The sequence below is a fragment of the Sus scrofa genome, chromosome 13, assembly GCF_054392235.1.
Source record: "Sus scrofa isolate SSC_HxYL_T2T_F1_AM1 chromosome 13, Sscrofa_HxYL_maternal_Yorkshire_Landrace_v2.0, whole genome shotgun sequence".
Classification (NCBI taxonomy): Eukaryota; Metazoa; Chordata; class Mammalia; order Artiodactyla; family Suidae; genus Sus; species Sus scrofa.
In genome coordinates this window covers 210,460,263-210,480,715 of record NC_139395.1, presented here as the reverse complement: position 1 = coordinate 210,480,715, position 20,453 = coordinate 210,460,263, and the positions used below count along the sequence as shown (strand labels likewise).

The 20,453-nt window shown below is 45.0% G+C and overlaps 1 protein-coding gene across 11 annotated transcripts in view; it reads left to right on the top strand.

Annotated features, from left to right (window-relative positions):
• The window catches only part of TIAM1 (TIAM Rac1 associated GEF 1), a 461,825-nt gene that overhangs the window by 97,071 nt on the left and 344,301 nt on the right, over positions 1–20,453 (top strand). For 9 of the 11 annotated variants that reach the window (XR_014825120.1, XR_014825122.1, XR_014825121.1 and 6 more), the window contains exon 2: positions 1,119–1,171. The exons of the other annotated variants lie outside the window; for them this stretch is intronic. The gene's annotated coding sequence lies outside the window, so the exon portion shown is untranslated. The remainder of the gene's footprint in view (positions 1–1,118; positions 1,172–20,453) is intronic. 11 annotated transcript variants of the gene reach the window in all.

Below are 20,453 nucleotides of genomic sequence, written 5' to 3'. Positions count from 1 at the left end.
TACACCACAGCTCACGGGCAACACCGGATCCTTAACCCACTGAGCAAGGCCAGGGATCAAACCTGCAACCTCATGGTTCCTAGTCAGATTCGTCAACCACTGCACCAGACGGGAACTCCCAGAATAATTTTCTCTTTAGCTTTACTCACCAGAAAACCTTGGAATCATTCAGGATCCTTAAGGGCCTCAGTGTCCAGGCTCACCCAAGGTTGAGAGCCACGGGGAGCTCACTGTGAGGGTCCAGCACCTCAGGGCAGCAAAGGAGGAGGCTGTTCACTCCCTTGGGGGCTGGTTCTCATTGTTAAGAAGCTCTGCCTCCATTTCAAGCTCAAAATCTGCCTTCATTTTTACTCATTGATCTCAATTCCACCTTTCCTCAAACCTGTTCCCTTCTTCATTAAGTGAATAAGTTAGGAGTTCCCTGGTGGTGCAGTGGGTTAAAGATCCAGTGGAGTCGCTGCAGTGGCCCAGGTCACTGCTGTGGCATGGGGTTGATCCCTGGCCCTGGAACTTCCACATGCCATGGGTCTGACTTAAAAAAGAAAGAAAGGAAGGAAGGAGGGAAGGAAGAAAGAAAGAAAGAATAATTTAGCTTCTTTTTTTTTTTTTTTTTTTTTTTGCCTGCACCAATGGCATGCAATAGTTCCCAGGCCAGGGATCAACCCTGTGCCGCAACAGTGACAATGCCAGATACTCAACCACTAGGCCACCAGGGAACTCCTAATTTAGCTTCTTAAATTTAACCATCTTAATGAAGATAATTTTGAACAGTGTCTATATTGCCCTTCTTACATTCTTGAACAGGCCTTTGAGCTTGGTTGAGCCTATGTTGCTGACTCTGGGATATGGTTCCTGTAAGAGGCTGCACTGGGGTGGTGCCCTGGAGTGGGGGGGGCTCTCCTCTGTGTGGACTGCGTGCTTACTGCACTAACTCTTGGATTGCACTGTTCCTCTGCCTCCAATGCTAAGTCCTTTGTTTCTTTTGTCTGTTCTTAGCTCTTGCTGACGCCTTGTTTTATAAATGACGGGCTTCTTTTTCTTTCATGGAGAAAAGTACATGGGCTTTTTGAAAGCTGTTTATCACTCAGAAGTCTTTTGTTTGTTTGTTTAATTTCTAGATTGATGGCTGTTTTCCAAATGTTGACATTATCAGAAGCCTGACCTCCACGTGGTATGTATGCTTTGAAGGACTTTCTGGGTGCACCAAGGTTATATAAATATGTAAGCTTTTTCATGTATTTGTTTATCATTTAGCCCTAAATCTGGGCCTAGTGCTTGTTGATTTTTACCCTTTATTCTTTCTGCATCACTTCATTTCTGGGTATATTTGAAAAGCAGTGACTTTTATAGGATCAAAACAACCAAAGTCATTTTCTAGAAGAAAGAATTCTAGGGTGAGGGTTTATTTCTTTAAAAAGAAAATCAGATTTCCTTCTTTTTTTTTTTTTCTTTTTTTTTTTTTCTTTTTTTTTTTTGGTCTTTTGTCTTTTTAGGGCTGCACCCACAGCATATGTAGGTTTCCAGGCTAGAGGTCTAATTAAACCTATAGCTGCCAGCCTACGTCACAGCCACAGCAACGCCACATCTGAGCCGTGTCTGCGATCTACACCATAGCTCATGGCAACACCGGATCCTTAACCCACTGAGTGAGGCCAGGGATCGAACCTGCAACCTCATGGTTCCTAGTCAGATTTGTTTCCGCTGTGCAACAGCGGGAACTCCAGATTTATTTATAAATATTTCAATATGACTCTGTAAAAATAAGAATTCTTTTCGTTAAACATCAACACAGTACTGTTTTCACACAAAAAATGAGCAGTAATTCATTTCTTAATATTACTGAATATTCATGTTCAAATTTCCCTGGTTGTCTAAGAAATATATTTTCACAGTTAGTTAAAAATACCCCAGGAGGGAGTTTCCTCATGGCTCCGTGAGTTAAGAATCCAGTGTTGTCACTGCTGTGGCTCTGGTTACAGTTGTAGTGCAGGTTTGATCCCTGGCCTGGGAACTTCCGCATGTCACAGGTGGCAGCTATAGGTCTAATTAAACCTATAGCTGCCAGCCTACGTCACAGCCACAGCAACTCGAGATCAGAGCCACATCTGTGACCTACACCACAGCTCATGGCAACGCTGGATCCTTAACCCACTGAGCAAGACCAGGGATCAAACCTGAAACTCATGGTTCCTAATCAGATTCGTTAACCACTGAGCCACGACGAGAACTCCTCTTAAGCCTCTTTTAATACACAGGTTCCTTTCTAGCTCTTGTTCTCTCTTATGATAAATGTGCTCAAGAAGCTCTATCTTTTGTCCTATGTGGTTTCCTACGATGTAGATTTTGCTGCCAACATCCCGGTGTTGTCATTTCGCATGCTTCATTGTTCCCTCAAACACCCTATAAGCTAAAGGCTTGATCAGATTTAGGTTCCGATTTTGAGGCAAGACTATCTCATACATGATAGTATAACTTCCATCCGGTGACATAGTCTTTCTTTTTTTTTTTTGTCTTTTTGCTATTTCTTTGGGCCACTCCCGTGGCATATGGAGGTTCCCAGGCTAGGGGTTGAATCGGAGCTGTAGCCACCGGCCTACGCCAGAGCCACAGCAACGCGGGATCCGAGCCACGTCTGCAACCTACACCACAGCTCACGGCAACGCCGGATCCTTAACCCACTGAGCAAGGGCAGGGACTGAACCCGCAACCTCATGGTTCCTAGTCGGATTCGCTAACCCACTGCACCACGACGGGAACTCCAGTGACATAGTCTTTCTCTTTTGAAAATGTTAATATTGACAGGTATTGTTTAATCCGATCATCCAGTATTTGGGTCCCATTCGGCCTTTTCCCTCATAGTTTTAGCCAATGATGTTTCATACGGGTGTCTAGATTCATTCCTTTTTTAGGGGTTACAAAAAGGTGATATTCTTATGGTCATTTCTTCTGTATTTATTAGCTGGATGATTTCTATAAGGAAGAACTTTATTTCAAACTTTAGAAAAAATTCCCTCGAGGTATAGTTTGTATATAAAAGGCAGAAAAGGAGTTCCGGTTGTGGCTCAGAGGGTTAAGAATGCAACTGGTGTCCATGGAAGGTGAGTTCGATCCCTGGCCTCACTCAGTAGGTTAAGAATCTGGCATTGCCGAGAGCTGTGGTGTAGGTTGCAGATGTGGTTCAGATCTGTTGTTGCTGTTGCTGTGGTGTAGGCCAGCAGCTGCAGCTCCAATTTGACACCGAGCCTGGGAACTTCCATGTACTGGCATGTGGGGCCCTAAGAAGTAAAAAAAAAAAAAAAACAAAAAGGACAGAATAATGTCTTGATTCTTTGTTCTTATTTATTGAAATAATGAATTGGTTCCTTATTATCCTTCAAAGATGAAGAGCAAGTTGTTTTTGGTCTTTTTTGTGTGTTTTGTTTTGTTTTTGTCTTTTTTCCTTTTCTAGGGCCACTCCCTTGGCATATGGAGGTTCCCAGGCTAGGGATCAAATCCAAGCTGTAGCCGCCGGCCTACACCAGAGCCACAGCAACTGGGGATCCAAGCTGCATCTTCGACTTACACCACAGCTCATGGCAACGCTGGATCCTTAACCCACTGAGCAAGGCCAGGGATCAAACCCGCAACCTCATGGTTCCTAGTTGGATGCATTAACCACTGAGTCATGAAGGGAACTCCCTGTTTGTTTGGTTTTTTTAAGATATTATGAATTCTTGGATTCCTGACATAGTTGACATTGCATTAAGGATTTCATAGAAACACAGATAAACACGTCTTTTTTTCAGTGTCTAAATTCTGCTTAATAAATACCTGCAGATACTAAGAGAAAGGAGGGAAGGAAAGATGTAGAGTGAAAAAGAAGACATTAGAAATCTGTAAACACAGTGGAATGAGGATGGACATAGGATAAGAAAGGAAGAGGCTAACAAATAAGAGATGGAAGAAAAAAAAAAAAGAGCAACTCTCTGCGATTCTCCAGGACTGATCAATAGGAAGGAATTAATTTATTCAACACGTGCTCTTTGGCTGCCACCAACTCCATGCTTGTCTCTGCTCCAGGCACCGAGGACGAAATTCTTGCTCCCATGCCCATGCCCTCAAGTATGTGTGAAGTCTGGAATGAATAAGTAAATGACGGTAGTCTGTAGAGCTTGTTGGATGATGATTCATGCTAGGAGGAGAAACAGAGCAAGGGGATGCCCTGGAGCTTCCTGGGGGTGGGCTGTGATTTTCTTTTTTTTTTTGTCTTTTTGCCATTTCTAGGGCCCTTCCCGCGGCATATGGAGGTTCCCAGGCTAGGGGTCTAATCGGAGCTATAGCCGCCGGCCTACACCACAGCCACAGCAACGCAGGATCCGAGCCGCATCTGCAACCTACACCACAGCTCGAGGCAACGCCAGATCCTTAACCCACTGAGCAAGGCCAGGGATTGAACCCGCAACCTCATGGTTCCTAGTCGGATTCGTTAACTGCTGCTCCACGACAGGAACTCCAGAGGGGATCTCTCTGAGGAAAATTCTGAGCAAAGAGAGGGGGAAGATAAGTGAGAGACGTGCCAAGACCCCCAGTTTCAGATGGGTCCAGATGGATCTGGCATGTTTCAGGAATGACAAGGAGGCTGCTGTAGCTGTCGCAGCATGAAACAGTTGAGGAGGACCGAGGGGTGACATGGCAGTGGGGAGGCATGGAAAGATCCAGGCTGCACAGGGCGTCGCAGGACATTGTCAGCACTTCGGGGCCATTGGATGGACCTGATCTTGTTTGCTTGTTTGTTTGTTTGTTTGCTTTTGTGGGCCACACCCCAGGCTTATGGAAGTTGCCAGGCAAAGGGTTGAATTGGAGAGGTAGCTGCCGGCTTATGCCATAGCCACAGCAACGCAGGATCAGTGCCGCATCTGTGACCTACACCACGGCTCATGGCAACACCAGATCCTTTAACCCACTGAGTGAGGCCAGGGATTGAACCCGTGTCCTCATGGATGCTAGTTGGGTTCATTATTGCCGAGCCACAATAGGAACTCCCTGAAGTCTTCATTCCTGTTGAATGGATGTGTTGCTGGATGGGTCCTTTTCCTGGTGGACCAGTCACCTTTTTCAATTTGGTGACCACAGCCTGTACCCCTAGCCCTGGCAAGCTGCCTGTTACAAACATGGCCAAGCTGTTTGGGCAGGTCACCCCTGAACTTCTACTGGATGCCCAGTTCAGAAGACCAGCCCCAGGGCAAAGTAGAAGCTGCTGCTATGGGCGGGCGAAATGCTTGTATCTTGAGAACAAATGTCGTTGAGAACTGATTTCTGCATGTATGTAGACTTGGTTTAGGGCTTGAGAAAATACTCAGGCAGGCAGGCTGGATTATGCTCTTTGACTTGGTGGGCACTTTCAGATCTACCAGCTTTCTTTGCTTGGTCCTGCCATTTCTTTCAGGAGTATCTTAAAAGTGCTTTGCTTCACCCCTGGACTAGAACAGAGGTAGGGGAATTAGAGCCCACAGCCTTGTTTTTGTAAATACATTTTTACTGGAACACACCTGTTCTTCTACGTATTGTCTGTGGTTGCTTTGGTGCCACAGCAGCAGAGTTGAGTAATTGCCTGAACAAAGCCTCAAATATTTACTGTTTGGCCCTTTTATAAAAGGGAAGTTTGCTGACCTCTGGGCTCGAAGATAAGCAGACGATGAATAGGGCTTTAGCTTATGGATCAAACAAAAATTAATCCCTCATCACTGAAATGCCACTCAGCCTTAGTGTGTATGAATGTGAGATTCTGTCGCTCACACATTGTGACTTCAATCATTAAAATAATTTTGTTTTTCTTTGTTCATCTTTCTACCCGTTAGATGACATCATCCTTCTGCTTGAGTGGAAATTCAGCATGAGTGGGTTCATATTAAATAATGGTGTAATTTTACCAGGCAGGTAATTGACAATTGACTCAAAATTCCACATTTGAGTCTGGATTTGCTATACCACCTTCCTTAGATAGTATAATGCTTTCTCTTTCATCAGTGTACTACTCTGTTTTTCCTTCTTCTTTCTTTTTTCTTTTAATGGCTGTTCCTGGGGCATATGCGAGTTCCGGGGCTAGGGGTTGAATCAGAGCTGTAGCTGCCAGCCTAAACCACTGCCACGGCAACACCAGATCCAGGCTGCATCTGTTGCCTCCACCACAGCTTGTGGCAACGCTGGGTCCTTAACCCACTGAGTGAGGCCAGGGATCGAACCTGAGTCCTCACAGACACTAGGTTGGGTTCTTAACTTGCTGAGCCACAACGGAAACTCCTACTCTGGTTTGTTTTGCCTTTGTATGATGAAAAATTCTCCATTCTTTCAGTGTATGTCTCATGCTAAGGTTTTCAGAATAAGTAGACTTTCATTTTTTTCCTCTCAGTGGAACTCGACTAGTTTTATCTAGGCTGTTCCTTTTGTCTTTTGACTATATTGTGTGCTGCATTATCATTATCATTGATGACTTTGGAATTCGTTGTGTAAAAAAAAAATTGAAGTGGATTTAAAATATAAAGGACTTTTCTGTCTTAATTTCATCTTAATATAATAAAAAACAGAGTGAAGTTATTAAAAATGACAGAAGGGAAGACAAAACAATAAAATTGCTTAGCAAAGATCCTGTTTCATAATGCATTTGGAAATAAGCACTATTATAACGTGTAATTAACCATCTCTTTTTGAAGTATGAAGCTTAAGCTTGGGTGGGCAGGGGACCTCTTAGGATGTAGTGATGTCTGAATTAGTTCCTGCATTAGAGCTTCTGAATCTGCTCATGGATTATAGCATTTTGCCACCTGCCTTACTTATAAGCTTTTTTTTTTTTTTTTTTTTTTTTTTTTGGTAGAGATACCTACTAGGCTAGGAGAGAGATATTTATTTACTAGGTTAGGACAGAGTGTGTCCTCTAATGCTTTACCAGATACCTACTACTGCCCTGTTGATTAGGAAAAAGAGGAGTTCCCGTCGTGGCGCAGTGGTTAACGAATCCGACTAGGAACCATGAGGTTGCGGGTTCGGTCCCTGCCCTTGCTCAGTGGGTTAACGATCCGGCGTTGCTGTGAGCTGTGGTGTAGGTTGCAGACGTGGCTTGGATCCCGCGTTGCTGTGGCTCTGGCGTGGGCCAGTGGCTACAGCTGCGATTCGACCCCTGGCCTGGGAACCTCCATATGCCGTGGGAGCGGCCCAAAGAAATAGCAAAAAAGACAAAAAAAAAAAAGGAAAAAGAGGAGAGCTGAAACTCCCTAATGTGGGCTGTGGCTTTAGCTCAGATCACAGGACAATTTCTTGGGGAGTTGGTATAGATCAGCTGGAGACCTTTTTTTTTCCCCATGTGTCAAGTTATCCTGAGGCTAATGCTTCAAACAGGCTGAGAAGCCTCCTTGGCTCATCTTCTAGACCCAACTCCTCATTTGCTTCTGAGGATATTATTGCCGAGATGGCCAGTGATGAGGAGCCCAAGAAAAGTCACCGCCAGGAAAAAGAGGGGAAAGGAATGGACTCTCAGGCTTGGAGCCTGAGCCTCAAGTTCCCTGTTGCCCACTTTGATGCCAGTTGGCTCCCCGAGGATTGAGGACTAGGGCATACAAGGATGCAAGTAAGAGTCCTGGGAGAGAACATTCCAGGCAGATCTGAGCTTTTAGTCACCACTCCTTTGGTTCAGGAGTTCCTTTCCTGTGATCTGCCATGACCAGGCCCCTTCTCCCGGCAGTGGTGGTGGTGGCGGCGGGTGCTGTTCACCACCCCCTGGTGCTGAACTTACTCCCTGGTGTGTATTCATTGCCCGTCCTTCACAAGGTCACCAGCGGCACATGGCCTCCAACAGAGGCTGCCACAGCTCAGGGGCTCTAATTCAGAGAAAAGTCTGCTATGCAGGGTACGTTGTTGGTTAGTGTCTTGGAGTTTTCCTAGGTGACTACACTGAGGGAATTGTTCAGATTTAGAAATATGTGTTCTGATCTAGGTAACCAAACCAAACCAAATCAAACTAAATGAAACCAAAGACAGTTACCTTATCAAGTCTTATGCATTGGCATGGTCTGCAGCATAGAGGCTTAGATTGGGTGCAGAGTGTCTAAAAACTGTGGTTTTAGACCCGAGTTGCCTAGTTGCCTGCCTCTCTCCATCCCCAGCACAGTTTCACGTAGGTAACAAGAAGATACGCCCAATAATAAATAAATAAACAAAACAAACAATAAAAGAAGGTACCTCCAGATCAGAGTTCCTCTGCCTTAGAACTGCTGACATGTTGGGCAGGATACATGCTGTGATGCAGACTGTCCTGGGTTTTATGGGATGTTTAGCAGCATCCTAGGACTCTGCCCACTTGATTCCAGTGCCCTGCCCCAGCTGTGACCATCAGAGTGTCTCCAGACATTGCCAAATGTCCCTGGGGAAGTGGCATAAAATTGCCCTGGTTGAGAACCATTGGTCTAGGGCGTAGGCAAGATTCTGTCATTAACCTTTTACACTGTCCTTTATCATGTATCCATTTGTGTGGATCAGATTTGCTTCTGTGTAAGAAAGAGCTTTGCAACGATAGCGTGTTTTTTGAATTTAGATTATGTCCATGACTGAAGTTTTGTAATCTGCATTTGAGGTCTCAGTGTCTTTGTCACCATAGTCTGTAGTTTTTCCCTTTGTCACTTAGGAAATAGTCTCCTCCACTCCTGCTCCCTCTTCCCATCATCTAACCAAGGAGGACCTCCTCCTGTGCGTGCTTGATACCCAAGATCACTGTCTTGGGTGTTCCCGTCATGGCGCAGCGGAAACGAATCCGACTACGAACCATGAGGTTGTGGGTTCAATCCCTGGCCTCGCTGAGTGTGTTAAGGATCCGGTATTGCTGTGAACTGTGGTGTAGGTCGCAGACTCAGTTTGGATCCTGTGTTGATGTGGCTGTGGTATAGGCCAGCAGCTGTAGCTCTGATTTGACCCCTGGCCTGGGAACCTCCATATGCCGCACAGCGACCCTAAAAAGAAAAAAAAAAGAAAAAAAAAAAAAAAGATCACTGTCTTGGCTGGAAGGAGTATTGAAGGGTCTTGAGGCAATAAATTTCCAGTTAATGTCAGCATCATCGTTATCATCCTGTTCATTCCTGTTATTCTAAAGATGAAGAAACTAAGGGCCAAGGAGGGACAGTGGTTTACCCAAGCTGTGGTTACTGGCAAGGCCACGACTGCGTGGGTGTTTCTGGAGAATTTGCTTACACTTGGAAGAATTTTCTTGTCCTAGGCTCACTGAGAATTTTGATTAGCAGAAAATTTTTTTAAAAAGTTGATTAGGTGAGTTCCTGCTGTGGTGCAATGGGATCAGTGGCGTCTCTGAAGCACCAGGACACAGGTTCGATCCCTGGCCTGGTGCTGTTGGGCTAAAGGATCAGGTGTTGCCACAGCTCTGCAATGTAGGTCGCAGCTGTGGCTCACATCTGATCTCTGGCCCAGGAACTCCATATGCTGCAGGGTAGGGGAAAGAAAAAAAAAAAAGGAAAATCAGGGAGGAGATTAGGAGAGTCAGAGGAAGGGAGGGACAGAGGAATACTTGAAACTCTGTAGTCTTTTAATGGAAATGGGGAAATGGTGAAAAACAATGCAAAGGAGATAAAAAGAGGAAGAGGAACCTCTAATGAAGGAAGCAGAGAATCAACCAAATGCAATATGTGGATCTTGTTTAGATGTTGGTTCGAATGGACCAACTCTGTGTGTGTGGGAAACAGAATAGTTGAATTGGGTTATGGGTCCATGGACATTATGTCTTCATAATACAAATTTCCATAGTAAAAAGGTAAAAAGAGGAAAGCTGATCAATTTCCGTAAATTGCAAACTTCTTTGCAATGACAAAAAAAAATCAAGTGCGAGAAATTTGTGAATTTTCTCTATTTTTCTTTATTTGATTAAAGCATAGGTGATTTGCAGTGTTGTGCTAATTTCTGTTGCACAAGCAAAGTGATTCAGTTACACACGTATATACATTCTTTTTAAAAATATTCCTTTCCATTATGATTTATCCCACGAGATTGGATATAGTTCCCTGTGCTGTACAATAGGACCTTGTTGTCAATCCATTCTAAATGTAGTAGTTTGTGTGGAGTTTCTGCTGTGGAAGTGGGTTGAGGTTCCAGTTGTGGCATAAGTTGCAGCTGTGGCTCGGATTCAATCCTTGGCCTAGGAACTTCCATATGCCACCGGTATGGCCATTAAAAAAATGTGGTAGTTTGCATCTACTAACCCCAAACTCCCAATCTATCCCATTCCCTCCCCCTTCCCTTTGGCAACCACAAGTCTATTGTCTATGTCCCTGGGTCTCTTTCTTTTGTGCCATATCTTAGATTCCACATATAAATGCAATCATATGGTTTTTGTCTTTCTGTTTCTGCCTTACTTCACTTAGTGTGAGAATTTCTAGTTGTCCATGTTGCTGCAGATGTCATTATTCTTTTTTATGGCTGAGTAATATTCCATTGTATATATGTACCACTTTTTTTTTTTTTTTTTTTTTTGGTCTTTTGTCTTTTTAGGGTCACACCAGTGGCATATGGAGGTTCCCAGGCAAGGGGTCTATTTGGAGCCACAGCTGCCAGCCTACATCACAGCCACAGAAATGCCACATCCGAGCTACATCTTCTACCTACACCACAGATCACAGCAACACCAGATCCTTAACTAACTGATCGGGGCCAGGGATCGAACCTGACACCTCATGGTTCCTAGTCAGATTCATTTCTGTGCCAAGATGGGAGCTCCCAGTACCACATCTTCTTAATCTATTCACCTGCTGATGGACATTTAGGTAGTTTCCATGTCTTGGCTATTGTGAATAGTGCTGCATTGAACATAGGGGTGCATGTATCTTTTTGAATTATAGTTTTGTCAGATATATGCACAGGAATGGACTTGCTGGATAATATGGCAGATCTATATTTAGTTTTCTGAGGAACCTCTGTATTATTCTCCATAATTATTGCACTAACTTAGATTCCCACCAACAGTATAGGAGGGTTCCCTTTTCTCTACACCGTCTCCAGCATTTGTTATTTGTAGAGTTTTTAATGGTGGGGCATTCTAACTGGCTTGAGGTGGTACCTCATTGTAGTTTTGATTTGCATTTCTTTTTTTTTTTTTCAGCACTTATTTCTTTTTTTATTACTCAATGAATTTATTACACTTATAGTTGCACAATGATCATCACAATCCAATTTTATAGGATTTCCATTGCACACCCCCAGCACATCCCCCCACCTCCCAAACTGTCTCCTCCGGAGACCATAAGTTTTTCAAAGACTGTGAGTCAGTATCTGTTCCGCAAAGAAGTTCATTCTGTCCTTTTTTTCAGATTCCACATGTCAGTGAGAGCATTTGATGTTGGTGTCTCATTGTCTGACTGATTTCATTTAGCATGATAATTTCTAGGTCCATCCAAGTTGCTAAAAATGTGGTTATTTCATTCCTTTTAATGGCCCATTGTGTGTATGTACCACATCTTCTTTATCCACTCCTCTATCGATGGACATTTAGGTTGTTTCCATGTCTTGGCAATTGCAAATAGTCTCACTTACGTCTTTTGCCTTCCAAAACTTTATTAATTTTGTATTTAATAGACATTTTTCTATTTCTTATCAAAGTGGAAAAATGCCTAGGTGTGAGCCTATCCTGCTATGTTTCTTTAGCTGTTCTATTACTAAATTTAGAAAGCAGTATTCCTACCTTTTCGAGAAAGGAAAAAAACTATTGATTTTTTTTAATTAAAAAAATTTTTTATTACTCAATGAATTTATTACATTTGAAGTTGTACAATCATGCATTTCTTTAATAATTAGTGATGTTGAGCATCTTTTCATGTGCCCGCTGGCCATCTGTATGTCTTTTTTGGAGAAAGAGACATTTCTTTTTTCTTTTTTTGGGTCTTTTTTTGGGGCCATCCATGACATATGGAAGTTCTCAGGCTAGGGGTCGAATTGGAGCTGCAGCTGCTGGTCTATACCACAGCCACAGCAACACGGAATCCTTAACCCACTGATCGAGGCCAGGGATCAAACTGGAGTCTTCATGGATCCTAATTGGCTTCGTTACGGCTGAGCCACAACAGGAACTCCAAAAGAGACATTTCTTAATTTTAAAATCTGATCTCAGAGAGGCTCTTCAGAGCCCAACAGATGCTCTCCAGTTTGCCTGGCCAGGTCCCTTTGTCCCAAGTGACAGGCAGTTGTAAGAAGCAGAGCTGGAGGAAGCCTGTCCTTACCAGGTGGGCAGGGAGGCTGCCCATCTGTGCCTGCAGAGCCCCTGCAGCGTTCCTGGGAGTTGTAATCCTCCTGGAAAATAAACCTGAGGGTCTCCCTCCCTGACCTTCCCTCCCTCCTCTCTGCCCCCTCCCAGAAATTGTCTGTGGACCAACTTGTTCCCCCCACCCCCCGCCCGCATACATTTTATGATTTAAATATTGTATAAGTAATATATGCTCCTTGTAAAAACCGTGCAGAGTAAAAATGAAAGTTCCTACCTTTCTTGTTTTTTGCCTCCCATTGATTTCATTGTCCTTTCCAGAAATACGTAAATATTTATAATAATGTGATGAGCATTTTTTAGTGCTTGTTTGCTTCTGTTGTCTTTTTTCAGCCACACCTGTGGCGTATAGAAGGTGCCAGGCTAGGGGTTGATTCAGAGTTGTAGCTGAGGCCTACGCCACAGCCATGGCAACACCAGATCCAAGCTGCATCTTTGACCTGCGCCACAGTTTACAGCAACGCTGGAGCCTTAATCCACTAAGCAAGGCCAGGGATCAAACTGGCATCCTCACAGAGACTATATTGAGTTCTTAACCCGAGGAGCCACATTGGGAACTCCCTTTAGGTCTTTTTTGGTAATTACCACCCTGTCAGAGTTTTATTTTATTTCTTTAATTTTTAAATGCAAAAGAATTTTTTACACAGTCACAGAAAGTCGAGAGTATAGCTCCAAAGATCTTTCTTTCCTCCACCCCAACGCCCAATCCAGTTTTGCCTGTTATGTCCTTTAATAAGCAAAAGGGTCTAGTTCTGAATGATATATTGCATTTCGTTGTCATGTCTCTGAGCACCTGTTATGAGCCATGCCTTGTTCTAAGCCCTGGGAATGTATCAGAAAAAAAGACAGAGGAAGGTCTGTCATTGCGGAGCTTGCATTCTAGCAGGGGAGACAGAAACACAAACATAGCAAATGCTAAATCTTGTAGAATGGCAGAAACAGACAGTGCTATAGAGAAAAGCAGAGCCGGGCATGAGGTCATTGGGACACAAATGTTAGTCAGGACTGGCCTGATGAGAAGGGGCTTTTGGGCAAGCCCTGAAGGAAGCATGGCTAGGAAGGAAGAACATTTGGGAAGAGATAATAAGAGCCAGTGTCGAGGAAGGCACAGCCTGGTGTGTTTGAGTTGGAAGGCTCAGTAGGCCAGGTCATTCAGTCTTAGTAGGCCAGTTAATTTTTTTTCTCCTCTTTTGGGGTAGATGCCTTTTTATCTCAAGGAAATGTCTTCATTCTATGACGGCTCTTTTATCCGATGACTTCTTGGTCCCACCTTTTCTATGTTTCTTGACATCCTCCTGTTGAAGTTATCTTTTGCCCTAATGAGTGAGATTTTTGGACTCTGATTTTGTGCAGCCTCCTGGCCACTTCCTATCTGGCTCTGCTTTAACTTGTCTCTAGGAATTCCCATTGTGGCGCAGCGGAAACTAATCCGACTAGGAACCATGAGCTTGCGAGTTCGATCCCTGGCCTCACTCAGTGGGATGAGGATCCGGTGTTGCCGTGAGCGGTGGTGTAGGTCGCAGACAAGGCTCGGATCTCTTGTTGCTGTGCCTGTGGCTGGCAGCTGTAGCTCCAATTAGACCCCTAGCCTGGGAACCTCCATGTGCTGCAGGTGCAGCCATAAAAAGCAAAGCAAAACAAAAAAACACTTGCCTCTGGCCCATCTTCTTTCTTCCGTTGCTTGTTTCTCTGCCCTTTTCTTCTCAGCACTTTCTGCCTTTGAGGACTTAACCCACCTTTCCTCCCCCAGTTCTTATTCTGGAAGGTATTGTTTGAAACAGTCAATAGTTATTAATTAATTTAATCATCAGTAGCAACCTTGGGCGATAGGTACTATTCTTCTTATCCATTTTATTTTATTTTTTAAAAATTTTAAGTTTTCTTTTGTCTTTTTGTCTTTTCTAGGGCCACTTCTGGGGCATTTGGAGGTTCCCAGGCTAGGGGTCTAATCAGAGCTGTAGCCACCAGCCTATACCAGAGCCACAGCAATGTGGGATCTGAGCCATGTCTGTAACCTACACCACAGCTCACGGCAATGCCAGACCCTTAACCCACTGAGCGAGGCCAGGGATCGAACCCGCAACCTCATGGTTCCTAGTCGGATTTGTTAACCATTGAGCCACAATGGGAACTCCTATTATTCATTTTATGAATGAGGAAATTGAAGTCCAGAGAGAATATGTAATTTGGCCATAGGTACATAGCTGGGAAGTGCTGGGTCTCAGCCCAGGCCATTTGCTCCTAGCACGTGTTCTCTCATCCACTCTGTGATGACACATGTCAATACACCTGACCACTTTACTGAGGCTTCAGCCCAGTCACTCCAGTTTCTGAGGATCTCACTACAAATAACCACAAACTTAGTGTCTTATAACAACTCACCTGGAGTTTCTGCTGTAGATCAGCAAGTTAAAAACCTGACTGGTACCCATGAGGATGCCGGTTCGATCCCTGGCCTCGCTCAGTGTGTTAAGGCTCAGGTGTTGCTGCAAGCTGTGGTGTAGGTCCCCAGTGCAGCTCAGATCTGGTGTTGCTGTAGCTGTGGTGTGGGCCTGAAGCTGCAGCTCCAATTTGACCTCTAGCCTGGGAACTTCCATATGCTGCGGGTGCGGCTGTGAACACACACACATACACACACACACACACACACACACACTGATCTCACACTCCAGTGAGTCAGGAGCTCTTGAGTGGATCTTTTAAGGCTATAATAATCAAGATGTGGGCCAGGCTGCATTCTCATCCAGAGGCTGGTCTGGGGAAGAAGCTGCCTCCTAACTCATTCATGCTGTCGCAGAATTCCTTTCCTTGCAGTTGTGGGACGGAGAGCCAGCGATTCCTGCTGCCTGTCAGCCTGAGGTCACTCGCAGCTCCTAGGGGCTGCCCACGGTTCCTGTCACACAGCCCCTTCCCGGGGTAGTTCACAGCCTGGCAGTTTGCTTTTCAAAAGTGCAGTCTGATGACAAGGAGTCTTACTTAATGACGTGTCATCAGGGCTCTATTCTATTGGTTAAAGTTGAGCCCCAAGCCCCGCCCACAATCAAGAGGAGGGGCTCCTACCAGCGAGAGAATGAAAGTCACTGAGGATGCGCCCTCCATAGCGTGGCTCACTCATTTGGGAAATTAAAGCTATAACCAGAATTCACTATTTTCCTCTTCCAATTCCGGATATCTACTAGTGTAACTGCTTGTCTTCCAGTCAGCAGATTTTTCGTCTGAGTGTTAGCACGGACACCTTTTTTTCTTTGTCATTTTCATTTCACTTATTTCATATTTCACCTTTTAAGTCCTCTCCAATATTCTTTGAGGTGCCCTTGAAATCTCTCTTCCTAAACATTGACCTGCAGCTCTTTGTCCCACACATGTGCACGTGCGCGCACAACCGCACGCACGCACGCGCACACACATACACTGGTCTTGCATTTTCCCTTGAGTCTGATGTTAGCTAGTTGTCCAGCCTTTTCCCATTTGAGGAAATTGCTTCACTATGGCATTTTTGTCCTATTGGTCAGAAGCTGTCTCTCCCTGCAGGAATGTCCTCAGCACCCCTATTCCCTTTCTCTCTAGCAGATTCCACCCCCCTCCCCCGCAACTCCTCCAGCCCTGAGCCCCCCATTAAATGCCTGGTGCGTTCTGCCCTCATGTTGGAATCATCAAGGTCACTTGGATCGGATGACTCAACCACGTAGGGACTTGGCGACGTTCCCTATACACAGAACATATATATTTTTTATGAAAGTAATGTTAGGTGAATTATCTGAATTTAAAAATGCATGAGCAAAAGATGATATATGAAATCAAGCATGCGGTCTGTTTGACAGTCTGAATCACCCAGTTTGCCTGTCCCTTCGGCTGGCTCTGCCCGGGCTTGGGTACCCCAGATATCAGCAGGCATGATTGATGGGCAGCGCCAGGATGCCTGTGGCCCAGCCGACTGGCCGTGCCTGCCTCTCGAGGGCTGATTTATGCTCACCCCAGAGCTACAAATCACCCCGTGGTATAACACAGATGACAAGGCCTGTCTTAGCTTATGGGGCCTCAGCCCGATCCATCTTGTGTGAACTTTTTTTCCTCTTAAACTCACAGTTTGGCTTCTTAGCTTAATTGACTTCGGGATGGATTAGGTGCTGTTTAATGATGTCTGAGGCCCACAAAGCCTGTTTTGATGGACTTTCGAAGAGGGAGAGGCCGTCTTCCCCCTACCCTTCTGTGGGTCAACGCTGTGTTTTTTTTTTTTTTTTTTTTTTTTTAATTAAAGTATAGTTGATTTACAATGTCATGCCTCAGCCCTGTTCTTTCAGATGCATCCTCTGCTCTCGGCACCTCCCTAAGCCCTGGGAAGCAAGATGCAGAGAGAAAGCACTGCCTCCACCTTGAAGAAACTTAGATCTGGGTGGGAAGCAGGGCACCCGTGAACAAAAGCAGCCCTTCTTAACAGTAGAGCTGGAGGAGGAACCGCCGAGGTTCCGTGGGACCAAGAACACATGCTGAGAAGATATCTTGAATTTGCTTCGCTGGAACAGGAGAAAGGCCCTGTTGTTGTGATAGGGGAGCTGGGAGGGGCCCCTTGAAAAAGAGGTGATTTGGGGGGAATCCCAGATTTTTTGGTAGGATATGAAGTTGTCTTTATCATATTCTGGGAAGGAGGGAAGTGAGTCCCGCCTCTGTCTAATAATAGCCTAGCCAGCGGGCAAAAGGGCAGCCGTGCTTCCTGGGGCCAGGGAGTTCTGCTTCTTACAGCTGTGTTCTTCCTGGGCAGCTCCTTCCATTATCCCTGAGATTCTTCTGGAAGGAAAGGCCAGGTTGCTGCCTGATACCAGACTGGTTGCCCAGAGGGAGTTTCCAAGCCCCCATGGACTTTCCCCCCCTTTTTTTTTTTTTTTTTTACAGCCTGCCAGATATTTGCTTTTCTGCCTAATCCAATTATGCCTGAGCTTGGACTCTTTTTTCTTCCTTAGACCCAGTTCCTCTGCAGGGAGCTCTCCTGCTACTTTTCTCTAGTAGGTGGCTCTGTTGCCAAACCCAGTCCCCCCCAAGATAGACAAGGGATTTGTGTTGTGACAACTGCCGGGCAGCTTTCTCCGTGGAAGTAGCTGGCATTTTTCTGGGGGGAAACTGGATGGAGGGAACTAGCAGTTCATCAAAAAGTAAAACAAGGAGTTCCCATCGTGGCTTAGTGGTTAATGAATCTGACTAGGAATTATGAGGTTGCAGGTTCGATACCAGGCCTCGCTCAGTGGGTTAAGGATCCGGCGTTGCCATGAGCTGTGGTGTAGATCACAGACGTGGCTCAGATCTAGCGTTGCTGTGGCTCTGTCGTAGGCTGGTGGCTACAGCTCCGATTAGACCCCTAGCCTGGGAACCTCCATATGCTGCAGGAGCGGCCCTAGAAAAGACAAAAAAGAAAAAAGAAAAAAAAAAGTAAAACAAAATAACAGCTATTTTTTTTTTTTTTTGAGCACCTACTATGTTTGGCATTGGACTAAGTCTTTGATATCCATTGCATCATTTACTGCTCAGACCAGTCTGGGTAGGTGGATGCTCTTAGCACATTGGCTGTTGCAGATGGGGACTCTGAGGATAAATGGATGAAGAAGATTGCCCTACATCAGGTGGGCATTTAACTGCTGAGCCAGGATGGGAACTCCCATTTGAGTCATTTTTAAAGATTCCTCATATAAGTGATAGCGTATGATATTTGTCTTTGTCTGACTTACTTCACTTAGTATAATAATCTCTAGGTCCATCCATGTTGCAACAAATGGCATTATTTCATTCTTTTTTTTGGCTGAATAATATTCCACTGTATATATGTACCACATCTTCTTTATCCATTTATCTATTGATGGGTGTTAGGTTGTTTCCATGTCTTAGCTGTTGTAAATATTGCTGCAGTGAACATCGAGGTGCATGTATCTTTTCAAATTAGAATGTTTGACTTTACCAGATCTATGCCCATGAGTGGGATTGCTGACTTATATGGTAGCTTGATTTTTAGTTTTCTAAGGAACCTCCATATTGCTTTCCATATCAAACTCAAATTCCTGATAGAAAGGGGTTCGGACATTTTCTTAATAATAATTTTTTTTTTTGTCTTTTTGCCTTTTCTAGGGCCGTTCCCGCGGCATATGGAGGTTCCCAGGCTAGGGGTCCATTCGGAGTTGTAGCCACTGGCCTACACCAGAGCCACAGCAACTCGGGATCCGAGCTGCTCTGCGACCTACATCACAGCTCATGGCAACACCAGATCCTTAACCCGCTGAGTGAGGCCAGGGATCGAACCCGCAACCTCATGGTTCCTAGTCAGATTCATTAACCACTGAGCCACAATGGGAACTCCATTTCTTAATAATTCTTAATAATAAACAAGGCTACTGGTCTCTCAAGCTCATTCCAGCATTTCCAAACATGTTTCTAGCCACCCCATTTTCTTCTGGTTGAATCTACTTTTCTTTAGCCACCAGCTTTTAGGCTGAATAAATTGTTTCCTTTTGAACTTTCCTGTTTTGCTATCATTTTACTGCAAGATTTGCTGCTTTTCTGTTTTGGGCATTTGTCCTCATTGGAGATGTGTACCACGTCAGTCCCATTTTTGCATTGAAAAGGCTTCGTGGGCTGGCTGAGGGTGGCTGGGATGCGCTGGAGGGCCTGTCACTGTAACGGGAGGCCTTTCTTGTCTCATTTCCTGGTTTTGGTGAATGAGTACCTTCCAGGGGTGTGTTGAGGATGCTCGGTATTGCTTTTCTGTGTCCCTTGCCTTCTCTGCATCTTTCTCATTCCCACTTCATCACTCCCTAGTCTATCGCTCAGTGATACCCAGTCCTCGTGGGCCATGAAAGCTAGTGGCTCAGCTTCCATTGGAGGCCCAGTGAGCCCTTGACAGTGAGTGTCGGTGCATCTTAGCACAGGACAGCAAGAAATGTCGCCTCTGTGCTTGGACTGGACACCTGGATCCTGAGGTGTGGTATAGCCAGAACTCAGATACTGGTCTTCATAGATCATAGCTCAAGAGGTGGCTTACAAGTCTCAGCTAGAGAAATTTTGGCTAAAGGCAGAGTTTGTTTATTTATTTATTTTTTGGAAGGCATTCTCCACTTTTAATATGTATATTTTTTCCGTTTTAGGGCCACACTTGCAGCATGTGGAAGTTCCCAGGCTAGGGGTCAGATCAGAGCTCCAGCTGCCAGCCTATGCCACAGCCACGCTGGATCCTTAACCCACTGAGTGGGGTCAGGGATGGAACCTGCATCCTCATGGATACTAGTCAGGGTGGATACCACTGAACCACAAGGGGAATTCCTTAATGATTTTTTTTTGTTTTTGCTTTTTAGGGCTGAACCCGGGGCATATGGAGGTTCCCAGGCTAGGGGTCAAATCAGAGCTGTAGCTGCTAGCCTACACCACAGCCACAGCAATGCCAGATCCAAGCTGGGTCTGTGACATACACCACAGCTTATGGCAACGTCGGATCCTTAACCCACTGAGCAAGGGCAGGGATCAAACCTTCGTCCTCATGAATGCTAGTCGGATTCGTTTCCACTGAGCCACTTTGGGAATGCCTTAATGAATTTTTTAAACACACCAATATTCAAGGCAGAGTTAATTTGGACAATACTCTCTGCCTCCAAAACACCCTCCCCAAAATCCAAATCAAAAATGCAGCTAACAGGAGTTCCTGTCGTGCCGCAGTGGGTAACGAAACTCCATATGCTGCAGGAGCAGCCCAAGAAATGGCAAAAAGACAAAAAAAAAAAAAAAAATTCAGCTAACAAAATGCCATTCTTGGAGTTCCCGTCGTGGCTCAGTGGTTAACAAATCTGACTAGGAACCATGAGGTTGCAGGTTCGATCCCTGGCCTTGCTCAGTGGGTTAAGGATCTGGCATTGCCGTGAGCTGGGGTGTAGGTCACAGATGAGGCTCAGATCCTGTGTTGCTGTGGCTCTGGCGTAGGCCGGTGGCTACAGCTCCGATCCAACCCCTAGCCTGGGAACCTCTATATGCCTTGGGAGCAGCCCCAAAAATGGCAAAAATACAAAAAAAAAAAAAAAGAAAAAAGCCATTCTTCTCTTTGTTTCCTTCTTCCCTGTGACTGTATTTGTTTCTATATCGGGGGGGGGGGGCTAATATAACCTCAGTGAATGTGGTCCAACTCAGGAAGAATGGATGTTAG